At 40.0% G+C, this 14,059-nt stretch overlaps 1 protein-coding gene across 6 annotated transcripts in view; it reads left to right on the top strand.

Annotated features, from left to right (window-relative positions):
- Positions 1 to 14,059, top strand: part of MARCHF6 (membrane associated ring-CH-type finger 6) — an 84,787-nt gene that overhangs the window by 5,653 nt on the left and 65,075 nt on the right. For 2 of the 6 annotated variants that reach the window (XM_085001511.1, XM_085001510.1), the window contains exon 2: positions 4,277 to 4,442. The gene's annotated coding sequence lies outside the window, so the exon portion shown is untranslated. 6 annotated transcript variants of the gene reach the window in all.

Here is a 14,059-nt window from a genome sequence, read left to right as displayed (position 1 = left end):
ACAGTAGTTAGAAGTGGAGCCTGAAGATGTGACCGAGTTCTGCAATCTCGTAATAAAACTTTAACAGACCAATGGGGAGTTCCTGTCGTGGCGCAGCGGAAACAAATCCGACTAGGAACCATGAGGTTGCGGGTTTAATCCCTCCCCTTGCTTAGTGGGTTAAGGATCCTGTGTTGCTGTGAGCTGTGGTGTAGGTCGCAGATGTGGCTTGGATCCGGCGTTGCTGTGTCTCTGGCATAGGCCAGAGGCTACAGCTCCAGTTAGACCCCTAGCCTGGGAACCTTCATATGCTACACGTGCAGCCCTAAAAAGACCCAAAAAAAAAAAAAAAAAACCCAAAAAACTTTAACAGACCAGGAGTTGTTGTTTTTTTTTTTTTTCTCTTTTTGCTTTTTAGGGCTGCACTTGTGGCATATGGAAGTTTCTAGTAGGGGTCGAAACAGAGCTACAGCTGCCAGCCTACACCACAGCCACAGCAATGCAAGATCCGAGCTTTGTCTTTGACCTACACCACAGCTCACAGCAATGCCAGATCCTTAACCCACTGAGCAAGGCCAGGGATTGAACCTACATCCTCATGGATCCTAGTCAGTTTCATTGACTGCTGAGCCATGAAGGGAGCTCCCAGGAGTTGTTTTTTTTTGGATGAGCAAGGAAAGTGGTTTCATGAGGCAGAACCTGCTCCTGCTGAAGACACTGTGAAGGTTGTTGAAATGACAACAAAGCTTTTAGAATATTATGTAAACTTAATTGATAAAGCAGGCAGCATTTGAGAGGATTGACTTCAATTTTGAAAGAAGTTTTGTTAGGTAAACTGTTTTCTGTCATCAAATCTAAACTCTAGAGCTTGAGGGAGATCTTCCATATGCAGCTTCCTAATTTTATTGATTAGTAGTCTGATCCTGCAGTGCACTGAGATTTTTCAGTTACAAAAAAAAAATCTGTTCTTTGCTTAAGGATATACATTTTTAAAAACGAAAAGCACCACATTATTGGAATAGCTGTTACAAGTATTGATACATAAGAAACTCCCATTAAGGTATTAAACATTTTGTCATATTTCTACTGGGTGCTCTCATTTCAGCCCAGTGATACATAGAGAAGACTTTTTTCTTTTTCATTTTTCTAAGTTACTGCTCACTCTAGCAGAACACAGTGTAAAATTTTATCAGCTTTTTTTTATGGACTGCCAAAGTAGTTCTTTGTGCTTTATGAGTTACATTCATTGGGAAGGGGTGAATCTGAAGTGTATCATAGTTGATCATGTTCTATATTTACTATAACAAATCCTCGAGATGACTTAGATTTGGAAGCAATGAGTTAAAAGGATGGGAAGTTGTCAGACCCAGACAGCTAGTTATTGTCTTCCACCTGGTCTGTCATCTCTGCTTCCAGTAATGTCTCCTTTATTCTTCTTATCACAGGTCAGCTTTCACTGCCTTGGCATACTTACAGCCAAGCATACATACACTTATTTCGCAAGTGTTCACTGAGCACCTGTTATGAGCCAGGCACTTTTATGCACTTATGCTAAACTGGTAGCAAAACAGGCAAAATCGCTTCTTTCATAGAGCCTGCATTCTTGATTTTGGCTTGGTAGCGGAGGAAGGGAGGAGAGAAAATAAACATATAATAATTTATTGCATAACTAGTTGGTTCTAAATACTGTGGAGACTAGTCAGTTGGGAGGAAATAAGGAGATAGATGAGAGAAGGATGGGATGAAGGAGGATTGACTACAAAGGGGCATGAGTTAGTTTTGGTGGTGATGGATATGTTCATTATTTTGGTTGTGGTAACAGTCTTAAGAGTGTCATGTTTACCAAGTGATATCCTTTAAGTAAGTACCTTTTATTGTATCTCAGTTATTCCTCAACACAGCTCTTTGAAAGAACCCATTATCTTTTACCCATGCATGTTTTTGGAATATCATGTATTGATCATTTAGTAGCTATTGGATCAAATTATGCAGATCTTCCAAATGTTGACACTTTTTCCTGTGTACTATAAAAGCTCACTTTCATTAGCATCACTTAACTCAAGAAGGCTTTAGGTATTGGGGAAGCTGTAATACTTAACTATGGTGGATACAAGTTTTCTGAAATCCTAATTTTTGCTTGAAAGTTTAATTTTTAATTTCAATACTTGGCAGCCAATATTGTCAGTTGCTTTCCTTGGTTCTTAGGCTTACCTCATTCTTTTGTGACACAATGTCTGCCAAATACCCAGATTTGTTGTTTGTCTTTTTTTTTTTTTTTTTCTCTAAACTGGTGAAAGTAGTGTTTCATGGTGGGGGAAAAGCAGTTCATCTGGTAATGCCAGAGAATAATACAAATGCTTTTTCTTGAGACACCATTGCTGTTGATTCTGAGTCTGGGAGCAAGCCCGTACTCCCTGTATTTCCTAGTTCTAAAATTTCCACTTGGTTCTTTAAATCTTTTTTCTTTGCATTCTGGATCCAGATAGGATCACAATAATTTAGCTAGAGGAAGTGGAAAGAATTATTAAGCTATGCTGAGAGAATAATTACAAAGATATAAAGACTACTGTAAAGGCATTCCTGGCCATGAGGGACAAACTCAGGACGGGAGGGCCCTCCTCACAGATGTGGTTCATACTTCACTAGAGAAGTATGAAGCTGTCCAAGCCAGAGCTAGTCCAGTTTCTGGGTGAACAGGAAACATCCTTCCTGGGTGCATGCAGGAGCCCCAAGGTTGATGGGTAGGCATGCAAAGAGAGTTGGGGTACCACTGTGTGTGCAGGGCCTGGAGTATGTGGAGGTCATTTGGGTGGGCCATGGAAAGGTGGTTACTAAAACAAACCAACTGACAGGGTAGTGGGACCAAGAATGCTCCAGTCTCTGTGTTGTTCCTGCAGCACCCTCTATTGACAAATCTATTTTAAAAAACTTTTGAAAAGAGTTCAGTCTTTTATTACTGAACAGGTGGTACTGAAGGATAAATTTGGAGCTGAGAGGAAATACATTGATTCTGGGCACATTCCTGCTGAAACCTGGAGTTAGTGCCTGTGCTGCTGAACTTGCATATGCCCACTGCTGCTGGCAAAATCCCCACCACTCTAGGTACTGCAGGAGTCCGCAGTACCCGCAGTTAGATGCTGCTGCTGTTTTTAGAGCCAGAAGTAGAAAATGGCTTTCCCGTTTCCCCTCATCTTCTGATCCCAAGAAGAGCTTCTTATTGACAAAATGTAATTCATGCCTAGTCAGCAAGGAAAATGTAGTTTTCAGGCTTCCAGGAAAAGTAGTACAGGTGAATTGGTAATGATCAGTAATCTGGAGAGATGAAATCACTAAGCTTTTGGGATATATGGAGAATTGGAACTTTAAAATCTTCATTTTCAAGGCCTAATTACCAAATCCATATTTGAAAAAAATAGGTATATTTTCACAGTCAGAAAGGAAGTATTTTTCACAAAGTTTTAGCAGTTAAAATTTTTTCTTGTAATTGTGAAAATAGCAACAAAACAGTAGAAACTTTGGGAAAAGAGGAGAAGAAAATCACCTATGTTCTCATCTAACCACTTACAATGGCTATGTCATTTTTTGTATTTTCTACCTCGTTGGAAGTACAGTGTGTATTCATTTTTTATTCTTGCTTTGTTTACTTAACATTATACTTTTTTCCATATTTCCATCAAGTTGTGACATTTGCTATTTTTAAGGGACTATATACATTCCATGTAGTGACTATACCGCAGTCGTATAGCTACTCTCCTGGTTTTGGCTACATAGGTTATCCACAGATATTTTGGGTAATACTTTTCAATAATGTATTTTTAATATTTGCTTACTGTAATTGTTAATTTAAAATTTTTGGTTCATAGATGAATATTAAAATACCTTATTACTGCAGCCAGGTGAATCAAGGTCAACATCAACAGTTATAAATCATGTGAGGTTTTTTTGGTTGGTTGTTTTTCTTTTTACAGCCTCAGTGCGGTAAATGGAAGTTTCTGGCCTAGGGGGTTGAATTGGAGCTGCAACGTTGGCCTGTGCCACAGCCACAGCAACATGAGATCCAAGCCGCATCTGTGACCCATGCTGCAAGGCCAGATCCTTAACCCACTGAGCAAGGCCAGGGATCAAACCTAAATCCTCACAGAGGCAATGCCCGGTCCTTAACCCACTAAGCCACAACAAGAACTCCATTGGTCATAAATCGTGTTGATACTAGGTACTCTTGATATTATGTGATGAAACGGCACTTTACCTGTGTGGTTTTCCTTCCTAAAACCCATGGCTCCACTCCAATTGTAAGCAAAAACATCAGACAGATTCACGTGGAAGGGCATCCTACAATACTCCTTGAAATAATCAGTCATCAAAAGCAAGGAAAGCCTGAGAAACTTCCAGAGCCAAGACGAGCCTAAGAAGACATGACAGCTAAATGTGATATGGATTCAGGCACAGAAAAGTGAAATTAGGTAAAGATCAAGGAAATCTGAATAAACTGTTGTTGATTTTAGTTAATGATAATGTGTCAGTATGGGTTCACTAAGTGTAATCAAAGTACCATCCTAATATAGGATGTTACACTAGTAGGGGATACTGGGTACTGTGTATGTGGGAACGCTGCACTGTCTTCTCCCATCTTCTGTACATGTAACCTCATTCTAAAAAATAAAGTATTAAACCCTTTGTTTATTAAATTATCACTGGTTTATCACCAGAAGGAAAGTAGAAATGTTTTGAAATCTTATGTGAAAGAACTTTTCAAGAGATAAACAGTGGCTCAGAATTTGGTTGTACTCTTCCCTGGTGGCTCAGCGGCTTAAGAATCCAGCGTTGTTACTGCTGTGGCTTGGGTTAATGCTTTGGTGTGGATTCCGTCCCTGGCTCAGGAACTTCCACACGACTCAGGCCACATGACTCAGGCACAGAAGAAGAGGGGCTGGGGAGAGAATGTACCCAAAGCTTTTAGAAATGTTTTTCATTTCTCTTCATAGTAGGTACTTAGAATATATTTGGTGGAGTTCCTGTCATGGTGCATCGGAAACGAATCCAACCAGGAACTATGAGGTTGTGGATTCGGTCCCTCGGCTCCCTCAGTGAGTTAAAGATCTGGCATTGCTGTGAGCTGTGGTGTGGGTTCCAGATGTGTTTCAGATCTCATGTTGCAGTGGCTGTGGTGTAGGCCGGCAGCTGTAGCTCCGATTAGACACCTAGCCTGGGAACCTCCACATGCTGCGGCTGTGGCCCTAAAAACCATGAACTGGATTGTTGGCTAAAAAATGGATGGCATAGGGTAGCCCTTAATGGATGTGACTTGCACAGGTGGCACCAACTTGACAACCTCTCACACTGCCCCCCACATTCATATCTTGGGCTGCCTCTATACTTAGTCCCTGTGGATTTGAAATTTACATAATAAAAACAAAAACAAAAAAACTATTGAGCTAGGCACTGTGCTAAGAACTTTTAAAAGTTATGCTTTGTGAAGATACTAAGTATTCAAATAAATCAACAAAAGTTGCCAGTATTTAAGAGAAGAAATTTGCCCTTGAAAACCAGGAAGAGCTTTGCTTCCTTGTTCTAGGTGGATTTGCATTCATAGCCAGAGAAGTGCATTGATTTTACTTTGGTCTGAGCAAAATTTGAAATTTTACTACGTGCAGATTTGGTGATGCCTTACTCTATAACAGAACATTGTTTCATCTTTAGTGAAGGGCCTCAGGCTGTGCCTTTTGTAGACCTCTCCTGTTGTATCCTTGGTCTTAGTTATTCTGTTGAGGTTTTGGGTGGTGGGATTGATCCTAGTAAACAAAACAGATTATTTTTTCCTTCGACTTCTCCCCCTTCCCACCGAGGCATTTTATTTGCCCATTTATGAACACCCCTAGAAACAGAATTCCAGGATTTCTCTGTGTTTTTGTCTTGTTTCTTCATGGTCCTTGATGACAGCTGAGGTTTGTTAGTACAGTGAAACCAAACTAACAGAATAGAAGCAGGTTATTTGGCCGTTTTTCTAGATTTTTGAGTTGTACTTCAAGTCTGGGGCCGATCACCCTTCATACTTATTTAACTTGCTTTTGAGATTCATGGTAATTTTCCCAGCTCTGTGGTCATCAATGATTTGAAATTTGCCAGTGTGACTGTGCTTAATCATTACAGTTAGAAACCAGATGATGACTTTGGAGCATAAAAGAACCTGGTATTTGCTTATCTTTTCAGCATTGTTCATGCTCTCTCTCTCTCTTTTGTCTTTTTAGAGCCACACCTGTAGCATATGGAGGTTCCCAGGCTAGGGGTCAAATTGGAGCTGTAGCTGCCGGCCTACAGCACAGCTCACAGCAAGACCAGATCCTTAACCCACTGGTCAAGGCCAGGGAAGGACATTCATCCTCATGGATACTAGTCGGATTTGTTTCCACTGAGCCACAACAGGAACTCCTAAGATCCTTTATAAAATGGGATAAGCTAATTTATGTCTTAGTCACGAGTTACTCCCAAAACTGAGCAGCTTAAAGCAATAAAAGATTAATTTCTCACTGACATCACATCTGTAATGGGTATCGAGAGATGCTCCTGCAAGTAACTGGTCACTTGGAGATCTAGATTGGAGACCATGTCATAGTGTGTGATTCCACAGTTATTGAGGCAGGAAAACACAGATGAATTGTTGTTCATCGGTGCCTCAAAACTTCTACCCAGAAGTGATATGTATCACTATAACTCACATTTCATTGAGAAAAGCAAGTCACATGTCTGTGTGTAATTTCATAGGTGCTGGGGAAGTGCAGCCTTGCCACATACCCAGAAAGTGGGATGCCAAAACATTTAATAACCAGTGCCAATGTTTTCTACAGTCCCCAACAATGTTACTTCCTACCTAGTTAGATGAAGTAAATGTGTTCATTGGAATACATTTAAATCTACAACTATGGGAGATTCCGTTGTGGCTCTGGAGTGAAGAACCCGACATAGTGTCTGTGAGGATGTGGGTTCAATCCCTGGCCTCACTTAGTGGGTTAAGGATCCCGTGTTGCCACAAGCTGCAGATAGGTCTTGGATGTGGGTCGAGTCTGGTGTGGCTGTGGCTGTGGTTTAGGCCTGCAGCTGCAGGTCCAGTTCAAACGCTAGCCCAGGAACTTCCATATGCTACAGGTGTGACCTTGAAAACAAAATCTACAACTTCATTAGACCACATTTTAGGGGGAGAACACGGTGTTTTTTTTTTTTTTTCCCATGTAATTACCTTTTGTCATTTGTTCTTTCTTCCCACATCTATTTAGACACACTGTAGAAATCTCTACTTTAAAAAAAAATTAAAGTGTAATTAAAGTAAAATTTTCCTTATATGATGTCTGTGAGTTTTGGAGAAATATATGCAGTTATGTAGCCACCACAATCAAGATATAGAATAGTTCTTTTACTCCCCAAAATAGCTTTGTACCCTTTTATGGTCAGCCCCACTTGCAGATCCCTGGCAACCACTGATAATGTTTCTGCCTATATAGTTTTGCTTTTTCCAGAATGTCATAAATGAAATTAAACAGTATGTAGCTGTTTGAGTCTGGCTTCTGTCATTTAACATAATGCATTTGAGATTTATTATTCATACCGTTGCACTTATCAGTAGTTTGTTCCTTTTTATTGCTGAGTGATATTCTTTTGCAGGGATGTACTACAGTTTATCCATTCCCCATTTGTGGAATGTATGGGTCAGTTGTTTCCAGTTTGGTGGGATTTATGAATGAAATTATTATACATATTTACATAGATTTTCCTGAGAATTTTTCATTTTACTAGGTTAAATACCTAGAAATAGGATTGCTGGATATATGGTAAGAGTATGTATATTTTAATTTTTGTCATTTTAATAGGTTATGTAGTGGTTATCTTACTGTCGTTTTAATATTGTTTTCTTTCTTTTTTTCTTTTTTTTTTTTGGCCATGCCTGTGGCATGTGGAAGTTCCCAGCCAGGGATTGAACACATGCCACAGCAGCAGCCCAGGCTGATTCAGTAACAATGCCAGATCCTTACCCTGCTGAGCCACATGGGAACCCCTAAACATTTTTTTTTTTTTGGCATTTTAGGGCCACCCCCACAGCACATGGAGGTTCCCAGGCTAGAGGTTGACCTGAAGCTGCAGCTGCTAGCCTGTGCCACAGCCACAGCAACACGGGATCTGAGCAATGTCTGCGACCTACACCACAGCCCATGGTAACGGCAACACCAGATCCCCAACCCATGAGCGAGGCCAGGGACCCAGCCTTCAACCTCATGGATACTGGTTGGATTCATTTCTGCTGTGCCACAATGGGAACTCCTAGACATTTGTTCTTAATGTGGTAAAATATACATAACAATATACTATTATAACTTTTTTTTTTTCTTTTTTTTTTTTGCCACATCTGTGGCATGCAGAAGTTCTCCAGCTAGGGCTTGAACTTAAACCACATCAGTGACCACACTGAATCCTTAACTGCTAGGCCATCAGGGAACTCTGTATTCTAACTTTTTTTTTTTTTTTTTTTGCCTGTTAGGGCTGCACCTGTGGCATATAAAAGTTCCTAGGCTAGGGGTTGAATTGGAGCTGCAGCTGCCAGCCTATGTCACAGCCACAGCAATGCAGGATCCAGGTCGTGTCTGTGATGTATAACACAGCTCAGAACAATGAGGAATCCTTAACCCAGTGAGTGAGGCCAGGGACTGAATCCGCATCCTCATGGATACTAGTTGGGTTTGTAACTTACTGAGCCGCAGCGGGAACTCCCCTTTTTTTCTAACCATTTTTAAGTGTGTAATTCAGTACCATTAAATGTAAGCACGTTGTTGTGTAGTCATCAACATCTTATTGTGATTTTAGTTTATTTCCCTAATGTCATAAGCATTGTTTCATTTGTATACCTTCGTTGGTGAAGTATCTGTTCACATCTTTTGCTGAATTCTTTTTTGTTTTTGGTTGTGCCTGTGGTATGCATAAGTTCCCAGGCCAAGGTTCAAACCCCTGCCACAGCAATGACCTGAGCCACAGCAGTGACAATGCCAGATCCTTAACTGCTAGGCTAAGGACACTCCTCTTTGCTGGTTTTTTTTTTTTTTTTTTTTTTTTTTTTTTGACTATTGTTGTTAAGACCCCCAGTTAGGAAAGTGTATGGAGGATTTGAAGAGAAAATTCATGGCAAAGAAAGAGAACATGGCAAAATGTGGAAATATCCAGTCTCACTAGAAATAAAAACTACTACTTAATTAGCTGCTCTACTGCCTAGTTATTTTTACTTTTATATTTCAATAATGTAATGTGTGTACTTAAAGGGAGCAATCTACTGTTCAAATGGAAGAATATAATAAAGTAGTAGAGGTATATAGAATATTGACATTAAGTTATGAAAAAGTAAAACATTCAAGAAAACTTGATCACATAACCAAGATATATGATAAAATCCAAAGAAGTGCTCTTTTGGAGTCGAGTTAGCTTAAACCAACTTCTTCATGAAGTTGCTTGATAATTCACTTGGGCTCAGGAACTTAAATAGAGTCTACTCCTCACTTGGCTTTGACAAAGTCAGAGGAGGTGGTGGGGTCAAATATTTTTCTTACGCTGTTTGGCTGGGGTTACAACAGTTATTGTTTAAAAGTTTTCTATCTTGCTAAGTTGCCTCTTTCCTGGTACTTTGGCTAGAGAGAGCAGGGTTGCGGGCTGTGGGGAGTTGGTCTGTTCTCATTGGTGTTTCTAGGTTACTAACCTCCATCCACCTCAGCCTCCAGTCCAGGATACGTGAAAACACAAAACCCACAGAACTCACTGCCTTGCAGGTTTTTGGGGCCCCAGCTCCTTTTACTGCTCTGTTTTCTCTTCACCTTTTAGAATCTCATGTTTGTTTTGTATATAATGTCCTGGGTTTTTAGCTGTTCTTGGCATGAGGAATAGGGAGTAGATTATTTCATCTTTATCTGGAATCTTCACTTCTAGTCTCTACTGCTGCCTTTGATAGAGTGAATCTTTTCCTGATTTCCTAAGGATATGTTAGTTTTTAATGTTTTTGAACTTTCTACATGCGGAATTGATTAGGAGTGTACTCTTCTTCTCTGGGTTCTTTATCACCCCACATCACTTTATGAGATAAATCCAAATTGTAGTTTGAAGTTTTGCTTGGTTTATTCTTTTTGCCAGGAAATGTTAAATTGTGGGAATATATCAAAAATTATTTATCTAAATGTATATGCCAAATTTAGGCAATTTGGGTAGTTTCCATTTTGGAGATATTGTGAATAAAGTTACTATATGTACATTCTTGTCTGTGTCTTTGAGCATAAGTATATAGGAAACAATTGATTTTAAGTAAGATACTAGCAAAATACTACACAATATATACAGTTGATTCTTAAACAACACTGGTTTGAACTACTCGGGTCATATACTACTTATATGCAGATTTTTCCCAATAATTATATTCTTGCTTCCAGTATTTGTAGGGCCTGCATCTTTAGATTCAACAGACTGCAGATTGAAAATTTCAGTCGTGGTTGCTTGAATCCACACATATGGATGTGGAGGGCTGACTATGGGACTTGAGTGCCCTGGAGTCATGGTACACATGGAAGTAATCCACCCATCCATACCAAGGTGCATCTATGCTGTAGGTGGCAAACATACAAAATAAGAGTTCCTGTTGTGGTGTAGTGGAAACGAATCCGACTAAGAACCGTGAGATTTCGGTTTCGATCCCTGGCTGGCTCAGTGGTTAAGGACCTGGCATTGCCAAGAGCTGTGGTGTAGGTCGCAGATGTGGCTCTGATCCCACGTTGCTGTGGCTCTGGGATAGGCTGGTGGCTACAGCTCCTATTGGACCCCTAGCCTAGGAACCTCCATATGCCATGGTTTGGCCCTATAAAAAAAAAAAAAAAAAAGGAACTTTTTTCTCCCAACCTTGACCGTGCTAAAGGTAGCAATTCTTAATAGTTTCTTATGTATTTATTCAGCATGTGTGTGTGTGCGTGTGCGCGTGTGCGCGTGCATGCACACCAAGGAAATTTAGTTGAGGATATAGAGCAGTGGCAGGTGTAGCTTATCTCAGGCAGCTTCTCCTGGCCTCCAGTTTCCTGATAAGGTGTGGATAAGCCACGCCTAATCTGATGTGGCTCTGGGCCTGCTAAATAGCTGAATGTTTGCCTTACAAGTGTTTATAGCTAGGGCCTATCACCATTCTGGCTGATTTATTCCAACAATTTTTGTCTTTCCATTTAGGGAGATATTTATACGTAAGAGTCTCTTGAACAAAACTCATTTAGTCATAACTTCATCCTCTGGGGAAAAACAAGAGTCAGTGCAGCAGAAGAGATCTATGATATTGTTTTTTTGGACCACATTCTGTATTAGAGAGTCATTTGGAGTAAATCTTTTAAATTAGAATTGGGATTTTGGTTGCATAAAAGTAAGCTTTTAGAAATGTTGAAAAACATGCTATTTAAATCTTATTCTGCTTTCTTTCCCTGATGAAGATACAGCAGTGAAAGTTTTAACACATTTTAAAAAACATGGTCAGTGAAATAAGAAAATTGCTAAAATGAGTTTTCACATTTGTGTGTGTATGTTAAATATATGCTAAGATCTCCTGCTAAAGAACTTCATTGATAAAATTGGACTTGATAGTGTGAGTAAAATAAAAGTTCAGCAGTCATATTTACAGATTGAACCTTTAATCTCTGATTTTTTTAAAAAGGTTTTGTTATGTAACATTTCAAACTGTCACAAATAGACTAATGTAATAAACTTCCATATAAACAGTATCTAGATTCAACAGATACAAGCGTATGGCTGATAGTTGTTTTAACCCTTTCCCTCTTGCTTCTCCATGCTTTTGCTGTATGTTTTAAAATAAAATCCTACATAGTATCTCTTCATGTGTAAATAAATACTTATGTATTCTAAGAGATAATAACTTCTTTTTAAACAAAAAAACACAGTACCACTGTCATACTGTTATTGGCTTTATCTTCCAAGTTTTAAAATGACTGTCAGTATTATTACTATAAATACCATGGTTACTGAATTCTCTTCAGGATTTTTTTGTAGTTCTATCTTTGCCTACTAGGGATGTATGACCGTATTTTGAAGTCTCTAAAATAAATATTTTCTGTGCTCAAGCTTGATACACAGGTTCATTTAATTTGTTTTTGGTTTATTTTTCATTTGATATATTTTTGTTTTACTATTATTTAAAATATTTCCATGGTTCTAAAACAAGGTAATTCAGAAGTCTAATGCTTCCTTTCCTTTTAGATAGTCAATGGAGCCCTGTGACGTCTCTGATAAAATAATGATAATTTTGTGTATATGTGTGTGTTGAGAGAGCCATGGTTATTTTCTATTTTTTTTCAAATGTTCTGTGAGTTTTATATATACATATATACACACATAGTTATTTATATATATGCAAACATATATATATATATGATAGAGCAGTGATTCTCAAACTTTTTTGGTCTCAGGATCCCTGTAAATTAAAAAAAAAAAAAACTCAGAAGAGCTTTTATTTGGCATGTAATAGAATAAAAGAAAATTTAGGAATATTTATTCACTTAACACACCCATTATGTGTTTTTTTCCATGAAAATAACTATATATTCTAAACTCAAAATATTAGTGAGGAGACTGGATTTGGTTTATATTTGCATATCTCTTAAATGTCTGGTTTAATGGGAGGCAGCTGCGTTCAAACAGTTGTCTCATGTAGCCTCTGGAAAACTCCACTGTACACTGGTGAGATAATGAGAGTAAAAGACTATCTTAGTGTTAAAACAAAAATAGTTTCAACCTTTCAGGGGCCTGATGAGTCCCAGTTTTGTACTCCAGATTCTGTTGAGCAGAGCCCTGGGGCTTGATTTAGATTCGTTGTATTAGCTTAGTTTTGTGTTTGTTGGTTTGTCCTTCAGAAGGATGGGGGGCTACTGAAAATTAGTGTCTGGTCTTATTCGTGTGTGTTTCTTGGTCCTGCTAATGGAGATCCGCTATCTCCAATCCTACCCCCTCCCCTATCCCATCTGCTATTGGTCCTCCCCTGTGGCCATCCTTTGGAGTGTGCAGAGATGAGGTGCCTCCTGCAGATGGGCACACCCCTTATCCTCCTGCTGTGCGGTCCTTGTTTCAGTTCCCTAGCATCACATAGGCCTAGATCACCTTTGCGGGTCTGGTCCATATCTCTGAAGGAGCCCCCCCCGGTGATCTACCATTCAGGCATGTTGACGTTGTTTCCCTGCATCCTACCAGTCGAGGTGTGCCAACAAAGGCTATCCCTGCCCAACCCCAGTCCATTGCCACATAACTGGTGGCTGACCAGTCACCATGATTCTGGAGGGCCATGTGGCAGCCCTCATTTGTGCAAGCCCAGCAGTGTTTCTGACACCTCTCTCTGCACTGTGTCCTGCCTACGGAACACCTCTTGCCTCCTTTTCACTACTGTGCTCTTTCTGTTCCTGCAGCCTGAGAGCTGGCTGGGGAGATAGGACAAGGTGGGACCGCTTTGCCCTGTGATTGCACTGGCCCACCCACACTTGCACTCATCCCACCCTAGGTGGATCATCCTGAGGTAGAACGTGCCTGTCTCTAAAGGTAATCCACAGGACTCTAAGCACTTCCAGCTGATGTTTGAGCCCTTGTTCAGCTGCTACCTGCAGAACTGTGGTAATTCTAGAACTAATCCATGCCTGTGGGCAACAGTAGCTCTGCTCTGATGATTCTAGATAACCTGGATTGCATGTCCTGTGGCCTCTTCAAGAAGTCATTGTGCCTACCATGGTTACCACTATGTCTGGGAGTCCAGATAATGGGAAATCTGGGTTCAGTTCCACAGAGGAAGCACAGTAATCAGTTACCCCAACCAAGGAAGGCAGTGACGATTAACAGCTGGAGTTTTTCAAGGTCCGGTAATTGGAATGAGGCCACTTAGAATCCTTTAAGGCTGACCCATTGCAGGGCAAATCCTGCCTGCAGCTGAAGAAATCCCTAGTTTCAATGGCAAGGTAGTGAATTTCGTGTGTTAAAATGCTGTGTGATCTCCTGTAGGGCAGTGTGTCTACACTGGGGAGCCCCTGTT

This window comes from Sus scrofa, chromosome 16, assembly GCF_054392235.1.
Source record: "Sus scrofa isolate SSC_HxYL_T2T_F1_AM1 chromosome 16, Sscrofa_HxYL_maternal_Yorkshire_Landrace_v2.0, whole genome shotgun sequence".
NCBI lineage: Eukaryota > Metazoa > Chordata > Mammalia > Artiodactyla > Suidae > Sus > Sus scrofa.
Note: the sequence above shows the minus strand (reverse complement) of the source record. Positions and strands in the feature narration are given on the sequence as shown.